The 13,409-nt window shown below is 46.2% G+C and overlaps 1 long non-coding RNA gene across 1 annotated transcript in view; it reads right to left on the bottom strand.

Moving 5' to 3' along the window:
• LOC106510288 (uncharacterized) overlaps nt 1–13,409 on the bottom strand; it is a 227,956-nt gene that overhangs the window by 38,984 nt on the left and 175,563 nt on the right. The window contains exons 8-10 of the long non-coding RNA XR_014845396.1: nt 12,817–12,997; nt 10,034–10,064; nt 8,677–9,750 (exon numbers count right to left, since the gene is read on the bottom strand). This is a non-coding gene — a long non-coding RNA (uncharacterized LOC106510288). The remainder of the gene's footprint in view (nt 1–8,676; nt 9,751–10,033; nt 10,065–12,816; nt 12,998–13,409) is intronic.

The raw sequence follows: 13,409 nt of genomic DNA, 5'->3' as shown, positions 1-13,409 counted from the left end.
GACCTCACCACCAACCAGAGAATTTATGATCCACAAGTTGATCTCATCATACCTTGCCCTTAAAAATGCCTTCCTTGGCGAGTTCCTGACGTGGCTCAGTGGTTAACGAATACGACTAGGAACCATAATGTTGCGGGTTCAATCCCTGGCCTCACTCAGTGGGTTAAGGAGACAGCGCTGCTGTGAACTGTGGTGTAGGTCGCAGACACGGCTTGGATGTGGCGTGGCTGTGGCTGTGGCTGTGGCGTGGGCCAGCAGCTAAAGGTCCGATTAGACCCCTAGCCTGGGAACCTCCATATGCTGCTGGTGCGGCCCTGGAAAAGACAAAAAAAAAATTTTTTTTTTAAATGCCTTCCTTGGGAGTTCCCTTCATGGCTCAGTGGTTAATGAACCTGACTAGGATCCAGCAGGATGCGGGTTTGATCCCTGGCCCTCAGTGGATTAAAGATCCGGTGCTGCCGTGAGCTATGGTGTAGGTGCTGATTGGACCCCTAGCCTGAGAACTTCCATATGATATGGGTGCGGCCCTCAAAAGAAAGAGAGAGAGAGAGAGAGAGAGGAAGAAAGAAAGAAAGAAAGGAAGGAAGGAAGGAAGGAAGGAAGGAAGGAAGGAAGGAAGGAAGAAGGAAAGAAAGAAAGAAAGAAAGAAAGAAAGAAAGAAAGAAAGAAAGAAAGAAAGAAAGAAAGAAAGGAAGGAAGGAAGAAAGAAAGGAAGAAAGAAAGAAAGAAAGGAGAAAAATGCTTTCCTTGAGCCCCCTTGTGGCTCAGTGGGTTAAGGACCTGGCATTTGTCACTGCTGTGTCTCTAGTTACAGCTGTGGTGTGGGTTTGATCCAAAAAAGAATAAAATAAAATGCTTTCCTGACGCTGTACTTTCTTTTTCTTTCTTTCTTTCTTCTTTTTTTTTTTTTTATGCACCCAAGGCATATGGAAGTTCCCAGACTAAGGGTCGAATTGGAGCTGCAGCTGCTGGCCTACACCACAGCCACAGTCATGCTGGATCCAAGCCTTGTCTGCGACTTATACCACAGCTCACAGCAACCCTTAACCCACTGAGAAGGGCCAGGGATCAAACCCACATCCTCATGGAAATTAGTCAGGTTTGTAACTGTTGAGCCACAAGGGAAAATCCCTAGATTGGCTTTGGAGCTGCCTAGGTGCTCTGACCTAAGTTCAACTCCAAAACACTTTCTCTTTCCTTAGTGGGGTCACCTCCATGACCCATACTCACCCGCCACTCCATCCTTGTACATGGGTCCCCTTCCTCCTGTCTCCCCTCTGGCCCCACCCACTTCCACAGTCCCCGTTACTGCTGGAAAGCCTTTCTCAGGAGTGCAGACCAGAGCACTGCCTTCTCCAGGTGCAGGGCCAGGCCCCCCAGCTCCTTCCCAACATCACCAGGTGGTCTGAGAACCCGGCCCCCACCGGCTCCTACAGACTCAAGTCCTGACACGCCCCTTGGTCCTCAAGCTCCAGCCCTGGAGCCCTCCTCCTGGTTCCCTCCCCTCCCATGACCCCGCTCCCCATCACCTGCCACACTCAGGGCATCCTTCTCTGACCCCATCCCTTCCCCTTAGTGCAGCTGGGCCTCTTTGCTTTGCACTAAAGCGTGGTCTGCAGCCAATCCCAGCCTGCCATCTGTTTCTATATATAAAGCTCTGCTGGCACGCACCACACCCATTCATTTCTACATGGTCCAGCTGCTTTCAGGCTAGAACAGCAGAGTCGAGTGGTTGCCACAGAGACCATATCTCTCTCAAAGCCCAGCGTCTAGCTCTTTGCAAGTTCGCCCACCCCCATTCTCAAGCCCTGTGGGTTGAGTCACTTCCTTTGCATATTTAACCCTGCACCAGACAGTAAAATTCTTGAGTTGATGATCTCAGTTCATCCATTTTTTGGCCAGGTGGACTCAGCAGTCAGACTGGTTGACTTGGTATCCTGGCTTCATCACTTACTAGCTATGTGATATTGAGCAAGATACTTAACCCCTCCAGTCCTCTGTTTCCCCATCAGTATAATGGGGATAATAACAGCACCTGTCTCACAAGCGTTCACACCCACATGATATGTTCCTTCTTTTTTTTTTCCTCTCTTTTTCTTTTTTTTCTTTGTTTTGTGGCTTCACCTACAGCATATGGAAGATCCCAGGCTAGGGGTCAAATCGAAGTGGACTACACCACAGCCGCAGCTGCAGCCACAACAATGCCGGATTCGAGCTGCATCTGCGACCTACACCACACCTTGCGGCAATGCCAGACCCTTAACTCACTGAGTGAGGCCAGGGATCAAACCTGCAACTTCACAGACACTGTATCAGGTTCTTAACCCACTGAAACACAACGGGACTCTCAATACGTTCCTTCTTGTTCCTAGAGTTTCAACGTAAATAGTTCATCCTCGGAGATGACTGCCCAATTTAACAGTCCCATCACTTTTTTTGCCACCTAGTGAGATTCTGCTCTCCGAAGTGCCCTGATGTACAGTGCAATCCTCCTCTCTCCTCACTTAAAACGGAAGCTCCATGAGAACAAGGGCCGCCTCTGTTCATAGACTCAAGCTCTAAATGGCTCCCAATTCACAGCAAGTGCTCAGTAAAGAATCGTGCAAAGGGGAGTTCCCGTCGTGGCACAGTGGTTAACGAATCCGACTAGGAACCATGAAGTTGCGGGTTCAGTCCCTGCCCTTGCTCAGTGGGTTGACGATCCCGCGTTGCCGTGAGCTGCGGTGTAGGTTGCAGACGTGGCTCGGATCTCACGTTGCTGTGGCTCTGGCATAGGCTGGTGGCTACAGCTCCGATTGGACTCCTAGCCTGGGAACCTCCATATGCTGCAGGAGCAGCCCAGGAAATAGCAAAAAGAGACAAAAAAAAAAAAAAAAAAAAGAATCATGCAAAGGATAACTTGCCTGAGCCAAACCGTACACCGGGCTCCGAATTAAGCACTTTATTCTCATTATCTCCCGTAATCTGAGCAGCAACCTGCCAGGTAATAATTCTCATCCCAATTTGGTAGTTGGAGAAGCCAAAACTCAGAGGGGCTGATGTTCTTTTTAAACGCGAAGTCATTCTTAGCAGAGGGTACTTTCTTCTCTGCTGCTTCACACTCACTTCTCAGGGTGCATTTTTCCGTGTGATGTATCATTCTGCTTCGTTTTGTTTTGCTCCTTTTGGTACCTTAGCACACGCAAATGGATTGGACCCGATACTTGGTACATGATGCTGTTTCTTTAGGGTGAATATTTTCCTCTTGACTCTAGGAAGCTCCCCTCTTAAAATTGAGATGTTACTGTTGATTCAGGGTTTCCTCCAGCCACAGACTGAGGGTGAGCCTGTCGGTTGACACTGGGGCACTAAGACACCTTGGTAGAGATGACGGGTATGTTAAGATGCCTCTGACGGTAAAAGAGGTTCACTCTGGGTCATCTAATCAGCCTCCATCACATTACAGTGGGACCAGCAGAGAGCAAGAAATGGGCGGTGACATGCTCGGGGCCACCTGCTGACTTCTGCCACTTACTGGTGGGTTATACCAGAAGCAAGATCTCTCGTGTCACACAAGACCTCCTGTTCTCCGATGTCCCCTTCATTTTCCAAAGCAAACAGAGGTAATCAGAGGGCTGAAGGAAAATGCTTAGACACTCAAAATGTTTTTCCTATATCGCTCGCTGGAAATAATCCATTTTCTTGAAATTCCTTCTAATACCCTCTGTGTGACTAAAATACTTTAAAATACGTACTTTAAAGCTGATGGGTCTGAGGTAACGTCCCCTCCAGCAGGGAAAACACCACCGTTGTGTGTCCGATGCATTCTGTACAACCCTCTCTTAAGGCTTCTCAATCACAGGATGGCCTCGTGATTATTGCCAGGCGTCTATGGAGCTGCGCTGGCCGGATCATGCCCTTCTACTCACGTCGCCACCACCACGCTAATTCAAGGCTCCACCATCCTGAACCTGAACTCCGTTGTCCCTCCCGCATCTCCCCCAGCCTCTTTGCTCCCCGTCCCCTCTCACTCCCAACAAGACGCGAGCCTCTGTTCACAGCCCCCTTGGCTTTCCACTCCGAGAATAAAGGCAAAATGCCTCCGCACAGCCCTGGAGGCCAGGTGAGGTGGTCCTTCTCCCCATCACCACGTCCCTCTCCCTCCTTCCACCCACTCTCCGCTCAGAGGCTCCAGGAGCCCTCCCCATGTGTGCGGCTTCTTCCTGAGTCAAGCCTCCATCCCTATGGTCCTTTCTACCTGGAACCATCATCTTGTCCTTCCAGTCTCCCCCGCCTCCCCCTCCCCTAGAAAATTCCTATCCGCCCTTCTGTCCTCGGCTCAGTGGCATCCTCTCAGGGACAACTTCCCTGAATCCCTGCCTGAATCAGTCTCCCCAGTACATCAGCCCTTTCCGTGTAGAGCATTTACTATAACTATGTGGTTAGCTTTTCTTTCCATTTAATCATTCCAAATTTTTCCAAATCATTCCACGGTGTCTTATCTTACTCCTCTCTCCCTCTCCTTTTTTTAAAATTAATTTTATTTTATTTTTGTGTTTTCTCCTTTTAGGGCCAAACCTGCAGCATATGGAAGTTCCCAGGTTAGGGGTCAAATTGGAGCTACAGCTGACGGCCTACACCACAGCTCACGGCAACGCCGGATCCTTAACCCACTGAGCGAGGCAAGGGATCGAACCCGCAACCTCATGGTTCCTAGTCAGATTCTTTTCCGCTGCGCCACGATGGGAACTCCTCCCTCTCTTTCTTAACTGTCCACACCTTTGCCCCTTAGGCACTTCGTTCCTGAAGGCTCTCTACCTGCCAGGGGTAAGACAGAAATATCACCCCTGTTTCAAAATCATGAGCATCCCTTCCCACCTCTGCCAAAGACACACACCGACACGCCTCTCCTTCTTCCTTCCTCTCCTTCCCACATTTTTGCCCTGTTTCACCCCGACATCAGCTTTTCATTTCTGCTGCTTTTAACTTCAGAATTCCAGATCAAGGTGCAAAAGGTATGCAGGTGGTTGTAGCCATGCTACATCCTTGGTGACTACTAACAAAGAGAGAGCCCGGCAAGACAGCATTTAGTCTGTGCCATAGAACCCTGCAAACACTAGCCCCGAAATCCACGCCAGCGTGCCCTTATTACAGAGGGAGAAATCAATCGTTCTCAATACACCGTTCTATTTTGCTTTCATTAAAATATGGCTCCAAAAGGACTACCTCTGGGTAAATTTGTAAATAAGGATCTCAGCAAGGTGGAACTTACCTCCTAGAGGCAAGACTCTAGGAGCTGCAGTGGGTCCCACCAGTCATTAGGTCACTGCCTTCATCAAGTTCTTGTCCACCAGCCCTTACTGAATGCCAGTCAAGAATTATGCTTCCAAGAAATAGTAAACAGCTGAATTTAGTAAACCAAACCCTCCCCCTCTCACGAACATCATCTATTTCTTGCTCCCCTCCCCTGCCACTATCGCTGCACAGTTTAATCACTTTCCTACTATGCATAGCAACTGGACAGCCAGAGAGCTTCATTTGCAGAAAAGATACTTCCTTTGGTGTGTAATTCTGTCCCTTGTCCTCCACCGCTTACACACACCTACCCCTCACCCTTTCAAGTCCACAGACATGCAAAGCAGCTGTTTCTACATATACGTGTTATTTGCCAGAGCCAACCAGAACAAAGTCATAGACCGGAGAGATGGGCATGGAGGGCTCCCCAAAAGTCCCATTAATGGGTACCAAAGAGAAGTTCATTTGAACAATGGAATATCCTTAATGCAGTTAATATGCTCCCCCTCCTGTTCTAACAAGCTCATGAATAATAGATGAAGGGAGCTTCATCTGTTTTAATTAATTTGGTCATGAAATTCATTCAATGCAGTATAAAATTAGCAGGCAATTAAGCCTCATTGGTCCAATGGACAAAAAGATGCCAACGTCATTGGCCAGAGAAGCAAACTGGAAATGGACAAGGGCCGTGGTCCACTCGCCCAAGTCTGAACACCAAAAACGAGTAGCTTGATGTTTGTCCAGATTCCACATGGAATCAAAAACCTCATCACCAGAGATTTCAGCATTTGTATGTTAGAAAATTCTGGGGGGAGGTTCCGCATGCATCGCAAGATTGCTTTTTGTTTTGGTAGCATTTCATTTTTGAAACCTTCAAATAATCGATGAGACGTTACTAGGGCTAAGGAATCGGCTGTAATAACAATTATCAACAGCAATACTTAGGCACATGCAATAAACACATTTGGTTCTAAGAAATTATCACAGTTTGTTATGTGCATGAGTTTAGCAAATTCTTGGTTCCATTATCCCCTTGGCAATTACATATAGTGTTATAATAATAGTTTATCTTAAAATGGGGCATTTCCTCTCTGGATCTTGGCATGCTTAATGAGCACTTTTGTCTTAACCCTCACAATGCCCTTTAAAATTGGGAAGATATAAATATCATTAAAATTACTTTGGAAACAAAGATACTAGGGTGCAGAGATGGGGGCAGACAATCTTTAAAAGACATCTACTCTAAGACCTGTCTGGTTGCTTGAATTCTACCTGGCTCTTTTTGAACACCCCCAGTAATAGGGAATTCGTTACTTCATGAAGCTGCCCGTTCCAGCACTAGCGACTGTTGGATTGATCTGAAATTGGTCTCCTGCGGATAAAGACTATCTCTCCCCCAAACACGTTTGATTCCACTTCCATGTGGCATCTGTTCTCTAGGATTAGTCACCAACCCCCTCCGCCAACTCTTGCAGTCAAACCTCACGACACGGCTCGGAGCCCTTCGCATCTCAGCCATTCTCCTTGGAATCAGCCTCAAGGGATCGTACCACAGAATAGTGGAAAGTATCAGCTTGTGAGCCAGTCAACCTGCAGTTCAGTTCTGGGGGTGTCCTATCAGGGGTATCTGTGAATTGGCTTCATGCTTAACCCTCTGAACCTCAGCATCTTCCTCTACAGAATATGCGTCAACTACCTGTCTTGTAAGATTGTGCTAAAGATTTCATCAGATGATGTCTAAAGAACATTTTCAGAAAACTAAATGTAGAACTACCATATGAGCCAGCAATCCCACTCCTGGGCATATATCCAGACAAAACTATAATTCAAAAATATACATGCACTAGTGTGTCCACTGCAGCACCATTCCCAATAGCCAAGACATGGAAAGAATCTAAATGTCCAGAGGCAGATGAATGCATTAGGAAGATGCGGCACACACACACACACACACACACACAGTGGAATACTACTCAGCCATTAAAAACAAATTAATGTTATGTGCAGCAACATGGATGCAATCAGAGATTCTCATACTAAGTGAAGTAACTCAGAAAGAGAAAAACAAACACCATATGATATCACTTATATGTGGAATCTAAAGTATAACACAGGAGTTTCTGTTGTGGCCCAGTGGTTAACGAATCCGACTAGGAACCATGAGGTTGCGGGTTCAATTCCTGGCCTTTCTCAGTGGGTTGAGGATCCGGTGTTGCCGTGAGCTGTGGTGTAGGTTGCAGATGCGGCTCGGATCCCACGTTGCCCTGTGGCTCTTGTGAAAGCCGGCGGCTACAGCTCCAATTCGACTCTTAGCCTGGGTAACTGAGGGAAGCAGCCCTAGAAAAGGCAAACACACACACACACGCACACAAAGTATAACACAAATGAACCTAACTACAAAACAGAAAGAGATTCACGGACATGGAGAACAGACCTGTGGTTTCCAAGGGAGAAGGGAGAGGGTGTGGGATGGCCTGGGAGTTTGGAGTTGGTAGATGCAAACTATTACATTTCAAATGGATGAGCAATGAGGCCCTACTGTATATCACAGGGAACTATATTCAATATGTACATATACATGCCTGGGTCACTTTGCTGTATACCGGAAACTGGCACAACATTGTAAATCCACTATACTTTAATTTAAAAATAAAGTTAAATATGGAAGAAAAAAAAGAATATTTTTATCATGGAGTCCGCCATGATTAAGTATTCAATAAACGGTAACCAGAAGTTCCCTGGTGGCTCGGTAGGTTAAGGATCTGGCATTGTCCCTGCTGTGGCTCTGGGGTTGGATCACCGGCCCAAGAACTTCTGCGTGCCTCAGGCATGGGGGTGGGAGAGTAACCAAATAACAATTATAGCTAATTCCTACCTAGCACCTACTAAGCACTTTACTTATTAACTCATTTGCACTTGACAACAAGTCATGCCATTGTCACTATAGATGAGGCGACTGATGTACAGAGAGGTTAAGCAACTTGCCCAAAGTCACACAGCCAGTAGGAACCAGAGCCAGCACTTGAGCCTTGAGAGTCTAATGCCAAGAGTCTGTATTTGGAAGCTATGTCTACCTTAAATTGTGGTGCTCAAAACTGAGCGTTTTTCAGGTGTTGTCTGGACCAAGCAGAACAGCAAATCAGGAACCCTCATTTCCCAATGCCACTCAAGGTTATCCTATTTAGGATTTCTTGTTGTGGCTGAGCTGGTTAAGAACCTGACATCATGTCCTTGAGGATGCAAGTTCGATATATGGCCTTGCTCAGTGGGTTAAGGATCCGGCGTTGCCATAAGCCAAGGTGTGGACCTCAGATGCATCTCAGATGCAGCTCGGATCCGATGTTGCGATTCCCCAACCCTTTCTTTGTTCCGCGGCTTTGTGAATCCAAGCATCACACTTACCTTTTGCTTTTTTTAAATTGTCTTCTCATTAAATTTGGCCTGGAATTCGAAACTGTTGCATCTTCCGGGATCCTGATTTTCTCCTTCCACACATTTTTCCACTCCCAACTTCGTCGTTCACACATTTGATAAGAGTGTCTTCCCTAACTTCATCCCAGACTCTGATAAAAATATCAGGTCAGACAGGGCACGGTGCCATGAAAGTCCACTCTCCAAGAAAACAATGGTCTCCTCCTCAGCACCCTCTCAGTAAGGATCTGCCTTGAACAAAAATAGAAACGACTCACACTCTCTTTAAGACCAGAGCTTCCTTTTTGCTGCTCTCATTTTTGCTTAATCTTTTCCTTTTATGTAAGGAAATTCTGGTTAGGAAAACATATAAAGTCAGGGTAGTAATCAAACTCTAAAATTAAGTGATGTCCCTTTTTTTGGACTTTCATCAGCCTATGTGTCAAATGAGGAGAAAATGAAATGGGTGATCAGCAAGAGCACTGCCAGCTCCAATCCTCCAGGAAAATGCCAGGGTTGTGCTAGACGCTCCTTGGTCTGGACTTCGCCACCTGGAAAGCCTTAAATCCACCAGGCATTTTTCACATGCTGTGTGCCAGCCAACCACAAAACCCGTGCAGTTCCATAAATACAGCCTCAGCTTCTCACAACCATGATTTCCACCTGCTGGTTCCTCTGCCTGTCCTCCCTTCCCTTGTCCAGCTGGTGATATTCTAGTTACTCCCTAGACCAACTCAGATCCACAATGGTTCTTGAAAGGATCATATGTATATATGACTGGGTCACTTTCCTGTACAGCAGATATTGGCACAAAATTGTAAATCAACTATACTCTAATAAAAAAAAATTTAAGAAATAAAAAACCAGGAGTTCCCGTCGTGGCTTTGTGGTTAACGAATCCAATTAGGAACTGTGAGGTTGCAGGTTCGATCCCTGGCCTTGCTCAGTGGGTTAAGGATCCAGTGTTGCCGTGAGCTGTGGTGTAGGTTGCAGACAAGGCTCGAATCCCAAGTTGCTGTGGCCGTGGTGTAGGCCGGTGGCTACAGCTCCGATTCGACCCCTAGCCTGGGAACCTCCATATGCCGCAGGGAGCAGCCCAAGAAATGGCAAAAAGACAAAAAAAAAAAAAAAGTAATAAAAAAACTAAACAGGAGTTCCCATTGTGGTGCAGCAGAAATGAATACAACTTGTGTTGATGAGGATGCTGGTTCGATCCCCTGGACACGCTCCGTGGGTCAGGCATCCAATGCTGACTCGAGCTGTGATGTAGGTTGCAGACACTGCCCGGATCCGAGTTGTTGTGGCCATAGCATAGGCCAGCAGCTGTAGCTCCGATTTGACCCCTAGCCTAGAAGGTCGTGGGTGCCGTGGGTGTGGCCCTAAAAAGGAAAAAAAAAAAAAAAAAAGCTCTGAAACGACTATCCATATGTGAAAAAAGAACTTCAATCCATACCTCACACCAAATTTAAAAAAGTATAATTACAGGCCTAAATAGAAAACATATAAATATTATAACTCTAGAGGAAAACATAGGAAAAAAAATCCTTGTGACCTTGAATAGGAAAAGATTTTTTAGCTGTGATTCCAAAAGCACGATATGCTTTTAAAATGACAAACTGGACATTATCAAAATTAAGCACGTTGCTTTTCAAAAGACTCTCTAGAGAATGGAAAGACAAGTTGGAGACTGGGCGAATATGCTTACAAAGGACATTTCAGATACTCTTGAGTCCACTCCTAAGCCAGTTTTTCTCATATTCATTTAAAAAAATATTGATCGAGGAGTTCCCATCATGGCTCAGTGGTTAACAAATCCAACTAGGAACCATGAGGTTGCAGATTCGATCCCTGCCGTTGCTCAGTGGGTGACGGATCCAGCGTTGCCATGAGCTGTGGTGTAGGTCACAGACACAGCTCGGATCCGGAGTTGCTGTGGCTCTGGCGTAGGCCAGTGGCTACAGCTCCAATTAGACCCCTAGCCTGGGAACCCCCATATGCTGCGGGTGCAGCCCTAGAAAAGGCAAAAAGACCAAAAAAAAAAAAAGATTGATAGAAAAAGAGAATATTGTAACTATGTAACCGAATCACTTAGCCTCATACCTGAAAAGAACACAGTATAGTAAATCAACTATACGTCAACTAAAAAAAAAAAAAAAAAAATTCTTGAGCACCTGCTGTGCATCAGGCACTGCTCTAGGCACTTGTGATTGACTAAGAGGAGAAAGCTGTCTGCCCATGTGGAATTTCCGTTCTAACAGAGGGAACTTACATTCCCAAGAAATAGCAAATGTGACTCATACTTGACTCATCTCTTTCCCTCCGACCCCATCAGCATGTCCTGCCAATTCAATCTCCAAAATATATCCAGAATCTGAGCACAGCTCTCCACACCCACTGCAACCACCTTGGGCCAAGCCACGATCTCTCTGTCCTGGATGATTACAGCAGCCTCCTCACTGCTCACCCTGCCTCTCTTTCCCTTTTGCAGCGTTTTCTAGAAATAGCACCTGGAATGATCTTTTCAAGATAAAAACTGAATCATGTATCTCTTCTCAAAACCCTCCAGGGCTCCCTCCCTTGCTCAAAGTTAAAGAACTTTATTAAAATGCCTACCTACCAGCCCAACCTGCTCTTTCTCTCCTTTATCTCCCTAATATCTTCAACAACCCTCCCCACCCCCTTCACTCTCTTGGCTCAAGCTGGCTTTCTTGATGTTTCTCAAATACACCCGACTGGGATTCTGCCTCAGGACATTTGCACTGGCTGCTCTCTCTGCCTGATCTTCTTTTCTCCTGGACATCCCCAGGACCCAGGCCTTTGCTTCCTTCAGGTCTCTGTCCAAAGTTACATTATCACTGTAGCCTTCACTGACTATTTCCATGAACAAAAAAATTCATCTCTCTAACCTCTCCAGGAAACTCCCCACCCTCTGACAGCCTTCATTTTTCTCCAAAATATCTATCCCTGCCTGACCAAATATTGATTGATTACTTAAATTCTGTCCATCTTAATGAGCCATTAAGCTCCTGTGAGCAGAGCCTTGCCTGTTGGTTTGTTTTTTTGCACCGCTGTATTCCTGGTGCCTGAAATAGTGTTGGTATATGGAGGCATTTTACAAACATTTGCTAAATGAAGGAATAAATGAATGGTTTGGGATGACAAAATGTTTCTTTCTGCCTCTAGGGACGCACACACTCCAGAGTCGAGTTACAGGTATTGAAGGAACCCAGCACGAACCACCCTCATAATAACACCTGGTATTTATTGAGGCTTTACCTTGCACTGTCCTTCATTCATAGATGCTTATGTCAAGAGTAGCCCCCAAATGCCTAAAAAGAGCCACAAGGCTCTGAAGATGGGGACAGGTCAGGACTTTAAATTCCAGCCCAACTACTGGCCAAGTGTGTGATCTTGGGCAAACCATTTAATCTCTACCCCTGTTTGCTCGTCTGTAAAATGTGCACTTTTTGAAGTTGTCCTAAAGAGCAGAGATAATGTTTGCCAGGCACTAAATAAGCGCAATGCCAGGTATCATGGCAGATTTTATGAAGGGAAGCTCAAAGAGGAGGTGACCATGGAGAGAGCTTTTCAGATGAAGGACGATGAAGATGCAGCACTCTTCAAGTCACAAGCTTGGAAAGAAAACAGTGTGTTGCAGGAGCAGCCATGAGGCCCAGGATGGAACAGCTCTTAAAGCTTGCGGTATCTCTCCCAGGCACTCGGGCTTCTGTTGCAGAAGTAAACGGGCTCAGAATGGGGCTACACGTAATGAATGGGAGCCCCTAGGACCGAACAGATAGTCGGAAACAGATGATATCGAGCACATGTGAATGCACAGGCATTTGAAAGACGTAAACTCAGACACCATATTCTTAGAAAGGTGTGATAACCAAGACAGAGGAACTTTGCGTCAAGACCTCCACGAAGGAAAAAGGTCTTTCCTAGAATGGATTCGAATCCAGCCCAGGTTTTCACCGAGCGCTCCAGCCTTGGGAAATGTGATCAGTGACGTTGTGGCTTCTCGGGAGAATGGATGTTTTCAATAAAGGGGCGACCTCTTTCCCTTTGCAGGAAGTTAAAATATATTCATTATCAGCTTTGAAGTTCAGAGTCAGCAAAGATAGTACTTACGAGCAAGGAAAGTTCACCAGAGGCTGGAAACTCTGATTCTTCTAGTGACTGAGTAGCAAACAATGGTCCACGTTTATCCTGGAGGTTCCACAGAGAAAGTGGAACCCTTCTTCTCCTCTCTCACCTCCAGAGCAAGCCTAGCGTATCCTCCTTCCATGGGCGGATTTAATGGAAATCTCTTCTGAGTTAAAAAACAAAAAAACAAAAAAACGCTCCCTCTTTCCAACATCCTCCCCCATTTGCCACCAAACCACTTGCTACCATAAGTACATACACACCCCAAAATGCCTAAAATTCCACCATTAGGAATTCATCTTTCAGGTTATGCGTGGCTGTGGTCCAGCCATTATCGTTTAAGACGAAGATCTAAACAACAGCTCAAATAGCACGTTGTACAACAGTAAATAACAGCTATGCAGAGAATCATAAAGAGCGAAGAGGAGTTCCCGTTGTGGCTCAGTAGTTTACAAGCCCGACTAGTAATCGCGAGGATGTGGGTTTGATCCCTGGCCTCACTCGGTAGGTTAAGTATCTGCCGTTGCCGTGAGCTGTGGTATACGTTGCAAATGCAGCTCAGACCCCGCATTGCTGTA

Source organism: Sus scrofa, chromosome 5 (assembly GCF_054392235.1).
Source record: "Sus scrofa isolate SSC_HxYL_T2T_F1_AM1 chromosome 5, Sscrofa_HxYL_maternal_Yorkshire_Landrace_v2.0, whole genome shotgun sequence".
Taxonomy (NCBI): domain Eukaryota; kingdom Metazoa; phylum Chordata; class Mammalia; order Artiodactyla; family Suidae; genus Sus; species Sus scrofa.
This window is presented reverse-complemented; position numbering and strand designations above follow the sequence as displayed.